At 45.2% G+C, this 15,905-nt stretch overlaps 1 protein-coding gene across 1 annotated transcript in view; it reads right to left on the bottom strand.

The window, feature by feature from the left end:
• The window catches only part of Fam169a (family with sequence similarity 169 member A), a 56,473-nt gene extending 47,786 nt beyond the window's left edge, over nt 1–8,687 (bottom strand). Inside the window, exon 1 of the mRNA XM_076927238.1 lies at nt 8,528–8,687. The gene's annotated coding sequence lies outside the window, so the exon portion shown is untranslated. The remainder of the gene's footprint in view (nt 1–8,527) is intronic.
• Nucleotides 8,688–15,905: the final 7,218 nt, after the last annotated feature.

Genomic DNA, 15,905 nt, shown 5'->3' with positions numbered 1-15,905 from the left:
ACCAAAGCCAGGAACCTGGGGCCTACTGCACAGAGTACAGGCAGCTCACCAGGTTGGAGAATTCCTTTCTCCATTGGTGCAAACCTCTTCCAAAGATCTCAGATGGTCTGTTTATTCTAGGCAGGTAGCTAGTCTGGGTGACTTTCAGGCTGCTTGGCCGGTCCCTGCTTCTTTTGGGGCTGCTCCTTACAAGCAGAGAGGTTTGTCTCAACAGTTTTCTCTGCAGCTTGGCTTGTCTAAAAGGGACGGCAGTCTTTTTTCTGTTTATATATATTTGTGGAAAGTGAGAACTGGTGAATCCCATAGGTTTCAGGACCTTCTTGAGGCTACTTTGAGTTGCTTACTTCTTATCTGAATGAGCTTCCCTAAAGGACAGACTGTTTCTATCCTGGAGGAAACTGCTATGTAACACTGGGCTAGATAAGTCCACCCCACCTCTAAAATAAAGTAAAATAATAAGGCTATATATTTTAAAGCATAAGTTAAAAACTGACAAAATAAAATGCTTACCAATTACTTCCTTAGTAAATAAAGCTAAGGGGGAAAAATCAGATTTGCTAAAATTACATTATAATCTTTAAGTCACCCACTGCCAAAGAAAAGAGAAAAATGGAACTCTGAGAGCTATGTAATACTGTATTAAATATGAACCACACATAGTTGTGTGTGTGAGGGGTGGGGGTTGCCAGCATATGTGTGTGTGTGTGTGTCACATGCATGCTTGTGCCTGAAGAAATCAGGAGCTGGCATTCCTGGAATTGAAGTCACAGGTGGTTGTGAGCCGCCACGTGGGTGCTAAAAGCTGAAACCAGGTCCTCTGTAAGAGCAACAGTGCTGTTTGTTCTCCACAACCCCTTAATGACTTCAAAACCAGTAGTATGTGGGTGACTCTTACACTAGCAATTCTGCCGCCAGCACAAGGTACAACTTAGTCTCCCCTGGAGCACAGATGATCCTGGGGGGAACACTTCCCAGAAGACATCAGCTCAATGATGCTGGTTTCCTCTTAATCTCAGCTGATTTTTCAACCCTAGCTGACCAGCATTCACTGCCAAAGTAAGGCAAAGGCTTTACTTGAGCAGTTCTGGTCTCTTGTTAATCATGCCATAAAAGTTTCCCTCTGAAACTTCCCAAGCCAGGCCTCCATTCTCTGCACTGCTCTCACCGCTCGCTCGCATCTTCCAAGCTCCCACAGAGCAAGCAGCTCACCATGTTTTGAACACTCAATGGCTTTTTTTGGCCCAAAGTTCCAAAGTCTTTCCACAATCCTCCCAAAAACACATGGTCAGGTTTGTCACAGCAACACCTCACTACCCTGGTACCAACTTCTGTCCTAGTTAGTTTCTACCGATGTAATGAAGCACCACTGGAGGTGCTTTCTGGGAAGGAAAAGGCAACTTGAAGATAACTTGGGTTTATCTGGCTTGTTTCCACATCCATAGTTCATTACTGAAGAAAGTGGGGACAGGAACTCAGGGAGAGAGGATCTGAAGGCAGGAGCAGATGCAGAAGCCTGAAGGAGTGCTACTTACTGGCTTGCTCTCTCTGCTTACTCAACTTGTTTTCATATAGATCCCCAGAGGACCAGAGCAGGAATGGTAACCCCCACAAGGCGGTGCCTCCTCCCCATTGATCCCTGAGGAAATGCCCTATAGGTTTCCCCACAGCCAGGTCTTTTCTTTATTGAGGTTCTCTCCTCTCACATGACTTTAGTTTGTGTCAAGTTAACATAAACTATTGAACACAAGACTGTAAATCCATATCAATGATTGTTTTATTGACTACACTATGCTTTTGTATACACCCCTCCTGCCAATTTTATAGAATAAAGATACAGAGAAAGTATTTTCCAGATAAAAATTTTTAAAAATTTGTTGGTTTTAGTTGTGTAGCATTGGGGTGAAGAGGTGGGTGTTTCTGCACGCACACACTGGACCCCCTGTGCTGGTGTTGCAGGCTGCTATGAGCCATTGGAAGTGGTAATAGAGACCCGCAAGAACAGTACATGCTCCTAACCATAGAGATGTCCAAACAAAGCATATACAGACTGGCTTTAACTCTACTTTCATGGTTTGAAATCAACAGCAAATATTCTTCATATACAAAGCCAAGCATCAGGACATCTAAAATATCAATGCTGTTTGGTGACATTAGCTATCTTTCCTGTTTTTTTTTTTTCCCCCCAAGAAAGGATCTCAACTCTGCAACCCAAACTCACTGTGAAGTCAAGGCTAGCCTCAATCTCACAGCCATCCTCCTGCTTCAGCTTCCTAAAAGCTGGAATTACAGTATGAGCCTAGCATTTAGCTGTTTTCCACTTGTGAGCCTAAGTAGTAGAAACAAAACCAATAAAGGAAATGCAAAACAAAGGCACACTGGGAGTCCATGCTAGTCAAAAAGTCACTGACAAATGCTGGTGGGAGTGTACAGGGGGCACACTGCTGCCACCATCCTGGAAATCAGCTTGGGAACTCCTGAAGGGGGGGGAAAAAAAAAAACTAAAACAAACTCTCACACCATCCTGCCATACCAGTAACTCCAGTAGACACCCACTGGAATCCAAGTCAACATTCCATAGAGAGACCTACACACCCATAAGTATTATAGCCTTTAAAATAGCCTATTTACAGAATCAGCCTCGCTACCTACTGACAAATGAATGGGTAAAGACTATGTGGTCTATATGCACAATGAGGTACTTATTCCACCATAAAGAAGAATGAACTTCCATCATTTGCAGGGACTGGATGGGATGACAGTAACAGAGACAGGCTCAAAAGATAAACACGGTGCTTCCTCCACACATGGAATCTTTATTTAAACTCGGCATGAGGACATGGGGGCACATGCTTTGAATCCCAGCACTGGGAAGGCAGAGGCACTAACTAGATCTTTGTGTTTGAGGCCAACCTGGTCTAAATGGAGTGTTCCAAGCTAGTTACATTGTGAGACCCTGTCTCAAAAAGGAAAGGCAAACAAGTAGAGGGGAACCATGGGGGACCAGCAGGATGGGGGGATGCAAGGAGGCGAGGAAGAATGAGTCTGACCAAAGTACATAGAATACATGTCTGAAAGTATCATAAATGAAACCTGTATGTCAGTTAATCAACATTTTTATTTAAAAACAAAATACAAAACACAAAATCAGGGCTAATCTAAAACAAAAATACAGACACTTCGGGACTACTATGACTTATTTTCAATTTTACAAAACTCATATTTCCTCAACATGAATAGGCATACTAATGAAAAGAGAAGGTTTTTTTTTTTTTTTTTTTAAATCAGAAATCTGTTAACACATGATGTTTATACTTTACTTCAGGAAAACCAAAAGCTTGAATGACCCAGGACAGATAAAACACAATTTTTAAAATAAGAAAGGAAAAGGCTAAAGCATGGCTCAGTGATTAAGAGCGCTGGCTACTCCTCCAGAACCACATGGCAGCTCACAACTTTCTGAAACTCCAGTTCAAGGGGATCTGACACCCTCACAGACATTCGCATCAATGCACATAAAATAAAAATAAATCATTTTTGGAAAACAAAAGGAAATTACTGCTTTAGTATTCCTCAAGCAAATGTGCTGTGGGAGGTGCATGTGGAGAAGACATAACAGCAGGGAGGACTAGACCCTCAGGATTACCCTACTGTCAGATAACTGGCAAGTCTCCTTTAGGTATGCCAGCACATGTAATTCTGCCAGCAGGGTTTTTTCAGCTGGGCATTGTCATTATTTTTATGGCTTGGACCTGACATGCCCCTCACAGGCCTGACATCCGGTCCCCAGCTGGTGGCCCTGTTTTGCAAGGTTGTGGGACCTAGCTGAGGAGCAGCTGCCAGTCTACAGCTCTACTTCCTGACCTGCCAAGATAAGAGAACCAATTACCAGCTCTAGCCCCCAGCCCCTGCATTATGCTGCCCTCACCATGACCGCTGCCCTCACCATGACCGGCAGGATCCTGTGAGACAGGCCAACACAGATCCTTCCCTTTGAGTTATCTCAGTAAAAAGTGACTAACCAACTACACTTTCACAGCCGAGGAAACCCAGGCCTGGAGACATGAGCAACTTTACAAACATTAGGAAAGCAGACAAGTTCAAACTTTTTTTTTTTTTTTTTTTTTTTTTTTTGAGACAGGGTTTCTCTGTATAGCCCTGGCTGTCCTGGAACTCACTCTGTAGACCAGGCTGGCCTCAAACTCAGAAATCTGCCTGCCTCTGCCTCCCAAGTGCTGGGATTAAAGGCATGCGCCACCACCGCCCAGCGACAAATTCAAACTTAGGCCTCACTGCTGTCATTGTGAAACCATATTGAGAAAAACATACTGTGTGGTGTGAGCATAAGCTCATCAGCAATCCTGAAACCAAACTACGTTTAACACTATTTTGTGTGTGTGTGTGTGGATGTGTATGTGTATGTGTGTGTGTGTGTGTGTGTGTGTGTGTGTGCGTGCGTGTGTTACCTGGTATGTAGAATTCCTTATTAGTACAGTTCATTATAAAATGATGTACTTTTGTATATATTTACATGCAACAAAAAGTCACTTACTGGCTTTCCCTCTGACTTTATCAATCCATTAATATTTTGACTCTTCCAGCTACCAAAAACATTGCAAAACCCAACGTAATCCATTGTTTTCATTCTTACTCCTCTTGGTGCTGTTATGGGCCAGACCCAACTGACCACCCGCCACTTAAAATCTTTCTCCTCTTGGGTATCCAGAGCAATACTTTTTCCCAATTTTCATTCTTTCCCCCATTTGAGACCCCCGTCTCAAAAAAGAAAGATGCTGTAGTAGAAGGGGGTATGGAGGGAGGGGATGCAAAGAGCCCAGAGGGGTCAGTCTGATCAAAGGCACTAACTGAACCCTCACCTCTGCACCATCCATCTGCTGGGATCCTTGCACATGCTAGTTGAGAACATGCCTCCCCACACCCTGCATCACCAAAAACACTTGAACAATCATAGAGCAAGCTGACGCACTACTGTTTTGTAAAGCACTCTGGTCTCATTCATACAGAACTAACGGCCCCTTCTGTATGGCCCACTTCACTGTGTTTTATTTACTTAAAGGACAGTACTAAACTGCCTGTCTCATCCATAGAGTAAATTTCTGAATTACAGCACATTTATATTTTTTCCCCAGACAAGCATCTGGCTCACTCATTTTAAATACTTACTATGGTGAATTTTTCAAATTAAACTATTTTTATACTTCCAAAGTTACAAATAAAGTATAACATGCAACTTGGCACTCTGTGGAAATGTTTACCAAATTGATTTGTTCCTAATTTGCATTGTCAAAAAATGTATACTTGTATTTTAAGGACCTTTTAAGGTTTTAATTCAAAATGTTTCATTAAACTACAGACTTCTCGGGCTGAAAAGATGCCTCAGCAGTTAAGAGCACTGCCTGGTCTTCCAGAGGTCCCGAGTTCAGTTCCCAGCAACCACATGGTGGCTCACAAGCATTTGTAATGGGATCCAAGGCCCTCTTCTGGTGTGTCTGAAGACAGCAACAGCATACTCACATATATTAAATAAATAATTTAAAAAATAAAATAAACTACAGACTTCTCAATGAAATGGCCAGTTTCTTTATGTCTTACAACATAAAAGAGATATCCAATATGGCTTAATAAACGAAAGCTATCTTTGCTGTAGTTTAAAACTAAGCAAAATAGCATTTTTTTTTCTTTTTTCTGAGACAGGGTTTCTCTGGCTGTCCTGGAACTCACTCTGTAGACCAGGCTGGCCTCGAACTCAGAAATCCACCTGCCTCTGCCTCCCAAGTGCAGGGATTAAAGTCGTGCACCACCACTGCCAGGCACAAAATAGCATTCTAACCTAAATCTTTCTAACCCCCAAAAAACAGGTTAGGCACATGCTAAAAACCTGGGTTATTTTCTGATGTTTTAGCAAGTTCTCAACTTTTCCCTGACCTTCATCAAATTATCACACCTTTCTCTTCATTAATTACACCCCAATGATGCTGTCTTTGAAAAACAAAATACCTTTCTACATTAGGCCCACCAAATGTAGAACTTAACTTCAGTGTTAAAGAAAAAGGGTAGTAGAGCCTAATGGTGTGTGACAAGATCATTGTCTTGAACAAAATAATCACACAATCCTGATCTATCTATCTATCTCCCTCCCTCCCTTCCTCCCTCCCTCCCACTCCCCGCCCCGCCCCCAGAAATGTGAGGGAACAGGAATGTCCACTGAACCGCTTACCTTCCCAACAATCTTTTTGCCGAACTGTCTTTGACTTTTCAACCTGACTGAATACCTGCTTCCGTTACACTGTAAACCCCTTTTAAAGATAAATACTCTGATTTTTAGGCAGCTGACTTGACAGTACACACACGGGCTTGAAAGCTTTCGGAGCAACATTCCATTCTGATTTCTGCCACTGACAACATATCACTGAAAGTCTTAAGCAACCTTCAAGATAAAAAGCACAGGCCATCACTTCCAGACTCCTCAATTAAACACAGCTGTCCTAGGTTTAGGGACTGCTGGGCCCCCAGACTAACAAGCTCGATGTAAAAGCAAGCGTCTGTTTGATTTCAAGTTTAAGTTGCTAAAAGAGACGACCTCATCTTCCTTTAATAGGTCCAAACTGGTCACCTGTAGTCCCCTGGCTGACAGTCTTTGATTACTTGAACCCCCTAAACAGAGACTAAGACTTAAGTATCTTAGGGGCCTTTCCCCTCTGTGATTCTGACTGTCCAACAAGCATCATTACTAGGAAGCATGGATTTCTGCAGGGATGGCACAGAAAAGGATACCATTTGTTTATAGACAATTAATGTGTAAAAGCTTACCGATGGGCAGCTGTGGCGCATGCCTTTAACCCCAGCACTTGGGAGGCAGAGGCAGGCAGATTTCTGAGTTCCAGGCCAGCCTGGTCTACAGAGAGTTCCAGGACAGCCAGGGCTAATACAGAGAAACCCTGTCTCGAAAAACCAAATAAATAAATAAATAAATAGCTTTCTTTACTCACAAGGGTAGCGAAGAACTTTACTTTCAAAAGTATTCAGTCATTAAGTTGTTTTTTTCCCCCTCCAAACCAGAGTCAAGTCGTTCACTGGACTCAAGTCTACTAAAGGATGGAAACAACTTAACAGCTTATTTGGACTCTTAAGTATCAAAATAACTTGGAAGGAATCTCTTGGAACCAAGAAAACACACAGGTACAGGTTTAATTTATGATCATTGGTGTGGCAGGTGACTGACTCACCTAACTTGTATCTAGGTTCACCAAAGTGATTCGCCTCAGAAATTGTAAAGATGAATCCACTACGACAGCCGCTCGATTTCTATGCATGACTGCCACGTTTTACCATCATTTTTACTGAAGTGTCATTACTAGTGAACTCACCTAGGTACCCTTCTTTCACCAGGTCCCTTATTCTAAAGAAGCCACGATTAAAAGTAAGTAAATAAATACTTGCGCCAAATCTGTTTCATAGTAGCTATTATTAATAATCCTTCTTGTAATTATTTCATAGAACAGGACATGGTTTGAACAGATTGCCTAAACGTCCTACAATATTCTTTTATTAAAATACATAAATAAAATTTAAAGCACAACAAATCCAGGTCCATTAGAAGATTTCCCTCCAGGGCTCACATGTATGTATTATGCAACAACCAGCGATCCAGATGTTAATCCCCGTTGCTGCGATGCAACGATAAAATACCCAAGGCAAGGGTTATACTCCATTCAAGGAGCCCATTAAACAAAACAAATTTAAACAAGAATTACTATATGCTCAAGAACCTTGGAATGAGACATTAACAGCTCTGAGAGAATTACATTTAAACTCTTCCTTTGGGTGATCTTTTCGGCTGCGTGTCTCCCAATTCCCTCCGAATCCCCTACAAAATCCTCACGCAGCGTTTTAATTTAGGTTTCAAAAGGGCTGCCTGAAGGGGAAAGGGGGGACCTGCATCAGGTGGTTTATGTTGCCATCTACTTTTGACAAGATAACCCGCGTAAATTCCCAGAAGGGACTCCTGTTATTTTTAATGTCATTCTTCCCCAGGCACAATAACCGTAGTAAAATACGATCCAGACCCCCGGAGCCACAAGCCACTCGGGACTCGCTCCATCCTCCCCATCCCCGGTGGCACAGGCCTCTCTCTCCAAGCTCTGCGTGATGGACGGCTGAGAGCCCTGGAACAAAACGGCAGTGACCCGAATTCTAGAGGAGCGAAGGCTCCATACAGATACCTAGTCCGAGGCGGCGAGCAAACCGAGAGGGAGGTGCTGCGCCCCCGATCCCGATCCCGCGCCCCACCCCCACGCCGCGCGGGTCCCGCTATCCCGAGGACGCCGGGGCTCCAGGTTGGGGACGTGGGAGGGGGCGGCTCGGGAGCCGCGGCCGCGACCCCGGGAGGGCGAGCGCCGCATTCCCGCACACAAAATGGAGGCCGGCGTACCTGGGGTCGCCGCCACCGGGAGGAAGCCGGCGGCCGCCCCGCGACTCGGCCTCGCCGAGCCACGCGCCGCGCACTCACCTTAGTCGCGCCGCGGGGGCCCGAAGGCGGAGCGCGAATGACTGAGCGGCCGCTCCCCGCCGCCGCCGCCCGTCCGACCCCAGCACGCGCAGCTCGGCCGCAGCCCACCGTCCCTCCGCCGGCGTGACGCACTGGCGCCGCGGCGCGCCCACCGCGAATCCCCCCGCCCCGCCGGCCGGCCGGCCGGCCTCGTGCGCAGCGGCTCCTCCTCGCCGGGAGCCGCCCCGCCTCGCGGCCGCGGCCGCCCGCAGGTGCGCGTTGGCCGCCCGCCGCCGCCCGCAGCACGCACGCCCGCCCGCCCGCTCGGTCGGACCGGCTTAAAGAGTGACCTTGGCTTAGCCGGGAATAGACGCGCGTGAGCCGCGGGGGCCTCGCGCTGAGCAAGCCGGCTCCTTTAAGGTCGCCCTGCGCGGCATCCCGCGTGCGCGGCCCTGCGGGCTTCGGGCCCCGGCGTGGGCCTCGGGAAATTTCGCCCGGGTGGGCGCGGCCTCCGGGCCTCCCGGAGGGGAAGGAGATGCTCGGCAAACCTGGGGACGCCGGCCTCCCCCTTCCCCAGCCCCGACACCCGCTGACCCCACTGCCACCCAGGAGCGCGCCAGAGAAAAGGGAATTTGCAGAAGCCCCACAGCCCAGACTTTATGCCTTGAGATAAGGAACCATCGCGGCCCTGCGCCGACCTTTGCTACGTGACAGACTAACCTGACCCCAGAGAGCCTGCGCCGTCCTCTCCTCCCCCTTCCGTCACCCCGTCCCTTATGGGATCCAGGGCCCTTTGCACGGGCATTAAAGTATGATTTAAAAACAAACAACAAAAGAAAACCATGCTGTAGTAGAAATGTATTTAATAAAGATGTACAGCAATAGTATTTGATTTTAAGACTTGTTTTTTTCTCCCCTTAAATTCTGAGAAATCATCTAATATTCTGAGAAGTCATCTAATAGCCATGGCATTATGGTTCAGCTCATTCAGAAAAACTTAAAATTACTCTTTCTATTCTTGGGAAGTATTACTAATGACACTGACCTTTTAAAGATTCACTAATTGACAACTTCCAAGAATGCTTCTCATACAGATCTATTTAACTCCCTCGTATTTTTTTTTAATACGGGCTTTTTCTACCTCCAGCTGCACACAAGAGCCAACCTCACATCCGTTGTGTTTATTTACAATAAATTACTACTAGAAATCTTGAATTATATATACATTTACTATTTTTAGCGGAATTTAACAATGAATTAATAACCAAGCAAGAATGTTGAATAGTTCCAACCACAGCTAATCATGAATGAGTAAAGTTAAGTAACTACTGGATTATCATTTCTAGATCTGTTTGCAGGTAGGCATCCCCAGGATAATCCCAGTTGCCACTTTGTAAAATTATTTGTTTTTCCGGCTCTGGCATCCCTCCCTCCAGGTGCTGCAGTAAAGACTCTGGGGTCTTAATATAAACCTAGCCAGAATGTGGGTGGCTTTTAAACTATTGTATCCATCTGTGGGAACCTGTGCCTGGAACACCTAGCTCCCAAAAGCCTGCTCACTGAGATAGAAATCTGAAGATCTGATCCTCTCTCAGCCCATAAAAGGGCCCAGTGACCACCTGCACACAGATAAACTGCCCACTTTCAAACTGCCCACTTTCACGTGGCTGGCATTCTATCTGCCCAGACCTAAAGTGTTATCTTCCAGAGGTCTGGATGGCTGAAGCTATCTTTTTTTTGTTTGTTTGTTTTTTCGAGACAGGGTTTCACTGTGTAGCCCTGGCTGTCATGGAACTCACTCTGTAGACCAGGCTGGCCTCGAACTCAGAAATCCACCTGCCTCTGCCTCCCAAGTGCTGGGATTAAAGGCGTGCGCCACCACTGCCCGGCGGCCGAAGCTATCTTAAGTTAGAAAACCTTCCACTCACTGGCCTTTGATGGTTGCTGATTAACGTGTTCCAGAATAGAGCCCATCAGGTTCACTGGGGAAGAATTCCTAACAGGTAAAATGATGGCCGGAGTTTCTGACTGCTGCTGTCCTATGCTCTGCTGTTCTCTGTGGAGACTAACTTATTATCATAATCACCTTTCCAGTGCATACTAATATGATTCCTGGTTTACATAAGAGGAAACCAGGCATGCAGATAATTTGAGTAATTTGCCCTTTGTTACAGTTAATGACCACCTGGCCTTTGGTTCAAAAGCACACAACCTTAAGCAAAATTCTATACTATCTCCCTCTGGTTGAATTTTGTCACATTCCTTATATCTTCCTCATTGAACAAATTTCTCATTTAGGAGCAAAGGGAAAATGAAACCTTGTTACAGTTAGAAAATTTGTAATAGGGCCGGGCAGTGGTGGCACACGCCTTTAATCCCAGCACTTGGGAGGCAGAGGCAGGCGGATTTCTGAGTTCGAGGCCAGCCTGGTCTACAGAGTGAGTTCCAGGACAGCCAGGGCTACACAAAGAAACCCTGTCTCGAAAAACCAAAAAAAAAAAAAGAAAGAAAAAAAAAAAGAAAAGAAAAGAAAGAAAGAAAGAAAACTTGTAATATTCCCCTGGGGAGATGAGCACTTGGAGCTCAGCAGTTATGAGCACTTGGTGTTCTTCTAGGGAACCTGGATTCAATTCCCAACACCCACATGGTATCACACATGTAGTTCCAGGAATCCAGCACCCTCTCTGACTTGTGGGTATCCACCAGAGAAGATAACTCAGACACAGGCTTAAGCTAATAGAAAGCCTTTATTATCCAACTTGGTGTTCAGGATCCCGGTGTAGCACCAAGCCTTTCTCAGCGTGAGCTTTTAAGTACAAAACCATATCCTGAGTTGACATACTTGAGTGAACAAGAACAGTTAGCCGGAAATGGAACTACAGAAGCCAAAAAGCATAGTTAGTACACGTAGAGACTTGCCCAGAATTATGGTCTTTGATAGATTAGGTCTTCGGTTTTGTTTTGACAGATATTATTTCCATCATGGAGTCAGTTGTGCTAAGGTCTGGGGGCTTGTTATGAAAGGTCCGGGACTCCCCAGAAAGGGGTCCACTTAAGTCACAGGATAACACGCACCCAAAGGACACACGAGAGACCGTCTTGCTGTAAAATACATGAGGTGGTTTATTAAATCAGAGCTCTGGGCCAGCCCATATCCCCATATCTCACATAGGGGATAGAGGGACTGACCTCGTGGCTCAGGGGCATAGCGCTTATATATGGGCGGGGTAGGGAAAAATCGAACTTTCGCGCGGGTGCACAGGATTGGTTGTTTTACCTCTTTTGAACACTAGTAGGCCGTACCATGGGGCAGGGTGTAGTTCTTCCCTTGGCCAGTCAGTTTCTGGGATGTTCTTAACAGGCCTTTGTACTGTAACTCCCCCCTCCTCTGTAACTAATTAGATGGACCCAAACCTGCTGGCAGGTGCTTTTCTGCCCAAGGTCTAAGGCGAAAAATTTACACATATTTCATAAGATGGCCTTTATAATTTTTCACTCTACAGTTACACTGACCTCCATAGGCTACCAGGCATGCAAGTGGCACACATACAGATGTATGGTCAAAACACTCATAAAATTTTTTAATAAAAATTAATTTTAAAGAAGATTCGTAAGATTTCCTCTGGTGCAGAATCTATTAGTGTTTGAAAACCACGTATTTATTTTCACATCTTTTTAGGGTTAATAGCTCTCTGAAGTTTTTTTTTAGTGGAGAGGAGGGATCTAACAATTAAAAGTCTTATTTGTATTCATTTCATGAATGGAGAAAAAAACCCCACATTTCTTCTGAGAATATTTATCATCATCTTTGTCTGCTAAGCTGTTAAAAGTCAGATTTCAGATTCATTTAATATGCTTTAATGTAGTCAAGTCACAATTCGAAAGTTAATAGCTAAGGGGCCTCAAAGTCTTCAAACAAGCCAGCCTGTTAACTAGCTGACAGCTCAGAATCCAGGGAGGCAAGCTTCTCCTTCCTAAATGCTCCCACATCACAGAATGCTCTCAAGATTAAAAGCCACATTCTGAGTGGGTTTTCTTTGTGAACCACTACAAACACGTGCGTGTTTTTGATTCCTGAGTCTATCTTTGAAACTGTGCGGATGGCATCTGAAATGTAAATAAAATATAAAATAAAATAAAAAAGAAAAGAAACGAAACTGTGCACTGAGAGGAAAAATAAGAAATAAAAGAACCAGCCAGGCGGTGGTGGCGCATGCCTTTAATCCCAGCTCTTGGGAGGCAGAGATAGGCGGATTTCTGAGTTTGAGGCCAGCCTGGTCTACAGAGTGAGTTCTAGGACAGCCAGGACTACACAGAGAAACCCTGTCTCGAAAAACCAAACAAAAATAAATAAATAAATAAATAAATAAATAAATAAAAGAACCTGAGGGCAGAAGCCACAACAAGTTTGGGAAACCCAGACACACTCCTCTCTTCAGATTTGACTTGGTTTAATGAGAGTTTAAGGATAAGAGCCCTCTGTTAAACTGAGTTTGGATTTAAGAGGCATAATCATTGGTACTGTCAATATTGCTAATAACTACAGATTTACCTTTGGAGTAGATACTACAATATCCATTAAGAGTTTTGTTGGGTTTTGGCGGGGAGGGCGCTTGTTCTGTGTGAGGTTGTGTGACTTCCAGGGACAATGTTAAAACATCTCTTCACCCCAGATATGGCATAAACAACAGACCAAAGGATCATTCCACCCTGCTCTGCTTTGCAAGATAAAGCAATGAGCTGATTGAGGTTACTAACAGGAGCTCGGAGTCTCCTGTTGCAAAGGCCGCTGCATAGCTAAGCAGCATGCCCAGCTTGACGCCAGTTCTACCCAACAGGCTCCTCTCCCACAGCTGCTGCTCAGTGCTGACTTACCTTAAACCCTAGTGAGAAATTTAGGTTTTTGCAAATCTCAACCTTGAAAGTAAAATTCTTTAGCTGCTGGAGTTTTAGGAGCCTCTCTCTTTCCTAGAAAGGAATGTTTCAACTTAGAGAAGACAACTGGGTTGGAGGTAGCCACGCCCCCTCCTAAAACTATTTTCCTCCCTGGGGGCCCATCTTGCACCTCGGATACCACCTACACAGTCAATGAGATGCAAATAGACTTTTAGGTATGGTTTCCTAGACTCGTTTTGTTTTGATTTCTGATTAAAATAAAAAGGGGACAGACTATGTCAGGTGGTGACACCCACCTTTAATCCCATAATTCCAGGGCTCTGAAAGCGGAGGCAGGTAGATCTCTATGCGTTCTAGGCCATCCTGGTCTACAAAGAAAGCAAGCACCAGGAGGGCTAAGGCTACAGAGTCTCAACAAACAAAGGGATAGACTCAACCGGCGTTTACTTTGCCTTTTGTATTTTTTCATTTTGCCTGTTCAGGAGGAGCACCTCGGTCGGGAAGTACGGTTTCAGGTTAAAAACAATAACAACAACGACAACAACAAAACCAAAGAAACCTCTGGACTAATGGCTAACTGAGGTGCCTATTAGCATAACAAAGTGCATGCTGCCCTCAGGACACCGCAAAGCTGCAAATACTGCGCTGGCTTCCTGGTTCCCCTCAGCTCTTCCCTCCCCGCCTCTACCCTCAACTTCTCCAGCTCACAGACCCCACCCCACCCCCACCAGCTTCGCATTCCCATTTAACTCTGCTCCCCTCTCCCTCCCTCCCTCCCTCTTTCTCCGCCTCCTTTGCCCCTACTGTCTTTCTCTTGCTCCCTGCCTCTCTTTTCTCATGGCCAAGTTCAACCTACTGCTTTCTCTCCTTGCTGGGGACTCTCCCAGATGCCTCTGGCTGTACCCTCCCTCATATCTACAATAGAAATCTTTCCCTTACCCATACCTTTGTCGCGTGGCAGCCATTATCTACTTATTATTCTGGAGGCCAGAGATGAAACCTGGGACCAAGACCATGCTTAGGAACTGCAGTGCCAGTTACAGGCACCAACTTCTACTCTTCTCTGTTGCTTGCAAACAGAGCTAATAAAGTCAAAAGTATGCATCCCGTGTATCTAGGGAAAAAATACCTATGTAGCTATACCAAATATACATGGTGTTCTTTGATTTACCTATTATATTGGGTGTTGTGGTTTGAATCGAAGTGTTTTGAACATTTGATCTCTATCTGGTGGCACTGTTTTGGAAGGCTGTAGAACCTTGGGTAGGAGGGGATGGGTCACGTTTGGTGTCACAGGCTCTCAAGTTTAAGAAATGAGACGCTGGGAGAGATGGCTCACAGGTTAAGAGAGACCTGGCTGCTCTTCCAGAGGTCCTGAGTTCAATTCCCAGCAACCACATGGTAGCTCACAACTATCTGTAATGAGATCTGGTGCCCTCTTCTGGCCTGCAGGCATATATACAGAAAGAACACTATATACATAGTAAATTAATAAATCTTTTTTAAAAAAGAAGAAAAAATACAATTAAAAAAAGAAACAAAGAAATGGGGGACCCTAAGATATCTTTTGTCAGGAAGTAGTCTGTTGTACCTACCATATTCGCTTATGTAATGGAGCAGAGTTTTTTATACTGCTCTTTATGTGGTAATCTGCATTTTGATTAGGTGCTTTAAACTACTGGGCAGTGAGGCTAACAAAGCTGGAATGACTGGGGAAAGGTTCACGGGAGAAATGTGGGAGAAATGTGGTGACACTGCTGACCGGCTAGTTCTCCACCAGTGAAGTGAGCCGATTCAAGCCAGATCAGATCATATTAAATGCAGGTTAATTTGGAAGCTGCTCTTAAGTGGGTGGGTTCACTGGTCCCAGGGAAGTAAGTTGTCATGGGAAGAGAGAGAGAAGAGAGGGGGAGAGAAAGGAAGAAAGAGTATGTGCAAGGAGGGAGAGAGAGAGGGAGAGGAGAGAGGTGAAAGGGAGGGAAGAGAGAGAGAGAGAGAGAGAGAGAGAGAGAGAGAGAGAGAGAGAGAGAGAGAGAGAGAGAGAACACCAAAATGTCTGGATTATATATAGAGAGGAATCACTGGGCTGGAAAGTTCAAGTTTGGGCACAGGGTATGCCAGGTAGGGACTGAGGGATTCTGGGAAAACCTGGAGGCCAGGTCTGCTTTGGCTTTGGTATGTAACATGCACCTCAGCCCCTTGTCCTGGGTCTGAAACCAAACAGCTGCAAGGACACTCAAGGACAGTGACCAGCCAGAGTGGCAGTTTCCTGCTGTCTTTCCTTTGGTTGGTACAGGGTGGGGGCTCCCACAGGAACAGGCCTTGAAACCTTATCAGCCCATTTCCTGCCCACACGTTGCTTCCTGTGTGTGGATGAAGTGTGGCCACCCAGCGCACGGCCTCCATGTGTTTCGTGCCTGCAGCCATATCTTCCCCACCAGAGCTGACTGAATCCCTTTGGAACTGTGAACCAAAATAAACCCTCGGCTCCTTAAGTTGCTTT

Source organism: Arvicanthis niloticus, chromosome 29 (genome assembly GCF_011762505.2).
Source record: "Arvicanthis niloticus isolate mArvNil1 chromosome 29, mArvNil1.pat.X, whole genome shotgun sequence".
In the NCBI taxonomy this organism is placed as follows: Eukaryota; Metazoa; Chordata; class Mammalia; order Rodentia; family Muridae; genus Arvicanthis; species Arvicanthis niloticus.
This window is presented reverse-complemented; position numbering and strand designations above follow the sequence as displayed.